This window comes from Salvelinus sp. IW2-2015, unplaced genomic scaffold (genome assembly GCF_002910315.2).
Source record: "Salvelinus sp. IW2-2015 unplaced genomic scaffold, ASM291031v2 Un_scaffold4282, whole genome shotgun sequence".
NCBI classification, from domain to species: Eukaryota; Metazoa; Chordata; class Actinopteri; order Salmoniformes; family Salmonidae; genus Salvelinus; species Salvelinus sp. IW2-2015.
Window position 1 is genome coordinate 96116 of NW_019945553.1, and position 5362 is coordinate 101477.

Sequence of the window (5362 nt, forward strand, 5' to 3'; positions counted from 1 at the left end):
CTTGTTGGTGTGTGTGTGTGTGGTGTGTGTGTGTGTGTGTGTGTGTGTGTGTGTGTGTGGTGTGTGTGTGTGTGTGTGTGTGTGTGTGTGTGTGTGTGTTGTGTGTGCGTGTGTGCTGTGTGTGTGTGAGAGCGCAATAAAACTTTGTCTCAGACTGGTTGATATCTGCATGTCTCAAAGGTCACTTAGTGGAGCAGAGAGAGACCTTTGTCCATGGCTCATGTTTAGTGTCGCTGTGTGTGTGAGAGCAGAGAGAGAGAGAACAAGAGAGACAGACTGACAGACATTTAAAACACTGGCTAACTCTTCGTCTTTTGACCTACAGCATTCTTTAACAATGGCGAAAAGGGACTTCAGTGAGATCTCAGACACTTGCAGCTGGGAGTAAGAGATCTGGAGAGAGGTGCACTTTGTGCTTATGGTTATCCACAAGGGGCTCTGGTCAAATACAGGGTGCCATTTTAGCCCAGATCACTCTGTCTGGTCTCCAACTCCCATGATGCTTCTGTGTCAGTCGCCAGATTACGAGCCATGGTTTCCTGTGTCGGAGAAGTCCAACCCCTGACTCGTGACATCGACAAGGCCTCGCCCAATCATATTGTCCGTCTGCTGGCAGCCTGCGACGCACAGATGTTCCAAAAGGACACAGGAACCATCTACCAGGTCAGGGTCAGGGGTCAGAGGTTAGAGAGAGCTCAGGTAGGAGCAAGGCTCTGGGAAAGAACAGTCATCCACCCTTAACATAACTTTTTGGACCTTGCAACAACACGCTCACCTTGATAGACACATCACACCATTTTGGGATTGGGGAAGTATTCAATGTACCTGGTCAGTGACAGTGGTTGTGTGTTGTGTGTGTGTGTGTGTGTGTGTGTGTGTGTGTGTGTGTGTGTGTGTGTGTGTGTGTGTGTGTGTGTGTGTGTGTGTTGTGTGTGTGTTGTGTCAGAGGCTGTTCAGTGACAGTGTGGTGCGGACCATGCTGGAGGTGGCCAGGACGGTGGAGCAAATTCTCAGGGTGAAACACTCTTCTCTGTACAGAACATTCTATACACATACAGACACATTCTATACACATACAGACACATTCATACAGGTACAGACACATTCTATACACATACAGACACATTCAATACACATACAGACACATTCTATAAACATACAGACACCATTCTATAAACATACAGACACATTCTATACACATACAGACACATTCTACAGGTACAGACACATTCTATACACATACAGACACATTCAATACACATACAGACAATTCTATAAACATAACAGACACATTCTATAAACATACAGACACTTCATAAACATAAGACACATTCTATAAACGTACAGACACATTATACATGTACAGACACTTCTATAAACATACAGGACACATTCTTATACAGGTACAGACACATCTATACACATACAGACACATTCAATACACATACAGACACATTCTATACACATACAGACACATTTCTATACACATACAGACACATTCTATACAGGTACAGACACATTCTATAAACATACAGACACATTCTATAAACATACAGACACATCTATACATTACAGAACACATTCTATACACATACAGACACATTCTATACACATACAGGACACATTCTATACAGTACAGACACATCATTACACATACAGACACATTCTATAAACATACAGACACATTCTATAAACATACAGACACATTCTATACAGGTACATTACACATTCTATAAACATACAGACAACAAGGAGGTTTTCTGAAATTATGCTTCTGTTCTTGTATCATGTCTGTGTGTGTGTCTGTGTTTGTATGTGTGTGCTTGTGTGTGTTGTGTGTGTGTGTTGTGTGTGTGGTGTGTGTGTGTGTGTGTGTGTGTGTGTGTACGTGTGTGTGTACGTGTGTTGTGTGGTGTGTGTGGTGTGTGTGTGTTGTGTGTGTGTGTGTGTGTGTGTGTGTGTGTGTGTGTGTGTGTGTGTGTGTGTGTGTGTGTGTGTGTGTGTGTGTGTGTGTGTGTGTGTGTGTGTGTGTTTGACAGGACCCAGAGGATAGTCTGGTTGTGTTGAGCGGTTGTGTGGAACCTTGGTCGCCTGGCCTTCCTAATAGCGGTATTTATTACTATAATTCCACCATTTATAATTGTATCATATGTTATATGCAGTTTCTATATGAGATGTGTGTTTTTCCAGTCATTGTTTAACAGATCCCTGAGAGACAGGCAGCAGAAAACTGTTTACTCTTACATCATTGCTGGGGGAGACAGGTGAGAGTTTGAGATATTACACACACACACGCGCACGCACGTGCGCGCACATGCAAACGTTCTATGTTCTGTTGTGTTTTAATGTTCTGTGTCATGTTGTGGTACTCTAGAACCCTGTGTTCTGTGTCATGGTGTGGATATCTCTAGAACCCTGCGTTCTGTGTCATGTGTGGTATCTCTAGAACCCTGCGTTCTTGTGTCATGTTGTGGTATCTCTAAAACCCTGTGTTTCTGTGTCATGGTGTGGTATCTCTAGAACCCGTGTTCTGTGTCATGTTTTGTATCTCTAGAACCCTGTGTGTTCTGTGTCATGGTGTGGTATCTCTAGAACCCTGTGTTCTGTGTCATGTTGTGGTATCTCTAGAACCCTGTGTTCTGTGTCATGGTGTGGTTCTCCTAGAACCCTGTGTTCTGTGTCATGTTGTGGTATCTCTAGAACCCTGTGTGTTCTGTGTCAATGTTTGTGTTATATCTAGAACCCTGTGTTCTGTGTCATGTTGTGGTATCTCTAGAACCCCTGTGTTCTGTGTCATGTTGTGGTATCTCTAGAACCCTGTGTGTTCTGTGTCAGTTTGTGGTTATCTCTAGAACCCTGTGTGTTCTGTGTCATGTGGTGGTATTTCTAGAACCCTGTGTTCTGTGTCATGTTGTGTTATACTAGAACCCTGTGTGTTTCTGTGTCATGTTGTGTTATAACTAACCCATCTCTCTCACTTGGGGGTACCAATACAGAGTCAATGTGGAGACTATATACAGGGGGTACCAATACAGAGTCAATATGGAGACTATATACAGGGGGTACCAATACAGAGTCAATGTGTGGGGGCACCGGTTAGTTGAGGTAATATGTACATGTAGGTAGAGTTATTAAAGTGACTATGCATAGATGGCAACAGAGAGTAGCAGTGGTGTAAAAGGGGAGGCGGGTGCAATGCAAATAGTCTGGGTAGCCATTTGACTAGATGTTTTGTAGTCTCATGGCTTAAGGGTAGAAGCTGTTTAGAAGCCTCTTGGACCTAGACTTGGCGCTCCGGTACCGCTTGCCGTGCGGTAGCAGAGAGAACAGTCTATGACTAGGGTGGCTGGAGTCTTTGACAATTTTTAAGGCCGTCCTGACACCGCCTGGTATAGAGGTCCTGGATGGCAGGAAGCTTGGCCTCAGTCATGTACTGGGCCGTTCGCACTTCCCTCTGTAGTGCCTTGCGGTCCGAGGCCAAGTAGTTGCCATACCAGGCAGTAATGCAACCAGGCAGGATGACCTCGATGGTGCAGCTGTAGAACTTTTTGAGGCTCTGAGGACCCATGCCAAATCTTTTCAGTCTCCTGAGGGGGAATAGGTTTTATTGTGCCCTCTTCACGACTGTCTTGGTGTGCTTGGACCATGTTAGTTTGTTGGTGATGTGGACACCAAGACACTTGAAGCTCTCAACCTGTTCCACTGCCCGTCGATGAAAATGGGGGTGTGTTCAGTCCTCTTTTTCCTGTAGTCCACAATCATCTCCTTTGTCTTGATCATGTTGAGGGAGAGGTTGCTGTCCTGGAACCACACGGCCAGGTCTATATATGTGTTTAATGTTGTGTGTTTAATGTTGTGTTTAATTTTGTGTGTTTAATGTTGTGTTGAATGTTGTGTGTTTAAAGTTGTGTGTTTAATATTCTGTGTTTAATATTTTGTGTTTAACGTTGTGTGTTTAATGTTGTGTGTTCAATGTTGTGTTTAATGTTGTGTTGAATGTTGTGTGTTTAAAGTTGTGTGTTTAATGTTGTGTGTTTAATATTCTGTGTTTAATATTCTGTGTTTAACGTTGCGTGTTTAATGTTCTAGTTTAACGTTGTTTTAAATGTTGTCTGATTAATATTGTGTTTAATGCTGTGTGTTTAATATTGTGTTTAATGTTGTGTGTTTAATGTTCTGTGTTTAACGTTGTGTGTATAATGTTTGTTAATGTTTAGTGTTTGTTTTCTCTGTGTTTCTGTAGAGCCCTGCTCACATCCCAGGAGGCATCAGAGGATGACCCCAAACTAGGCATGCTCACACTGGAGAAGGTCAGGGGTCAGGAATGGGGAGGGGTGTGGTCTAAAAATGGGGAAAATCTTTAAATTCACATGAATGAAATGAATTTCATATCTAGGTTTCTCTCTCTCCCCCCATCTCTCTCTCTCTCTCTCTCCCCCATCTCTCTCTCTCTCTCTCTCTCTCTCTCTCTCTCTCTCTCTGGCTCAGCTATGTGAAGGAAAGAGGCATGTCCTGTTCATCGGCATTTCCTGTGGCCTGTCTGTAGGTTACTCTGCCAACTGTCCAGTCAAAAGATCCAGTCACCAACAGTTGTCCAATCAACTGCTTCATTGTGTCACTCTTGTGTGTGAGTGTGCCCTCTAGGCTCCATTTGTAGCAGGACAGCTGGACTTTTGTCTGAAACACCCTGACATCTACACTCCTGTACTGGTGGGATTCAACCCCGTCACACAGGCCAGGTCAGGCCGTCTTTGCTTTGCCCATACATGTATGTGTGTTTGAGAAGGGAGGAGCATATGTGTCAATACTGATTTTATACTCTGATTTTATGTGTTTGTGTGTCTATGTGAGTGAGTGTGTGTGTAAGTGATGTGTGTGTGTGTGGTGTGTGTGTGTGTGTGTGTGTGTGTGTGTGTGTGTGTGTGTGGTGGTGTTGTGTGTGTGTGTGTGTGTGTGTGTGTGTGTGTTTGTGTGTGTGCCTGCTTGCGTGTGTGTGTGTTGTGTGTGTGTGTGTGTGTGTGTGTGTGTGTGTGTGTGTGTGTGTGTGTGTGTGTTGTGTGGTGTGTGTGTGTGTGTGTGTTGTGTTGTGTGTGTGTGTGTGTGTGTGTGGTGTGTGTGTGTGCATGCTTGCATGTGTGTGCATGTGTGTGCGTGTGCCTGCTTGCGTGTGTGTGTGTGTGTGTGTGTGTGTGTGTGTGTGTGTGTGTGTGTGTGTGTGGTGTGTGTGTGTGTGTGTGTGTGTTGTGTGTGTGTGTGTTGTGTGTGTGTGTGTGTGTGTGTGTGTGTGTGTGTGTGTGTGTGTGTGCATGCTTGCATGTGTGTGCATGTGTGTGCGTGTGTGTGTTGTGTGTGTGTGTGTGTG

The 5362-nt window shown here is 44.3% G+C and overlaps 1 non-coding gene across 1 annotated transcript; it reads left to right on the plus strand.

Moving 5' to 3' along the window:
* Positions 1–499: 499 nt before the first annotated feature.
* LOC112077106 (glucokinase (hexokinase 4) regulator) lies at positions 500–4862 on the plus strand. The gene is made up of 7 exons (XR_011478035.1): positions 500–663; positions 947–1015; positions 2040–2109; positions 2191–2264; positions 4244–4310; positions 4489–4542; positions 4645–4862. It is a non-coding gene; the product is annotated as a glucokinase (hexokinase 4) regulator (transcript).
* The last annotated feature ends 500 nt before the right edge of the window (positions 4863–5362 follow it).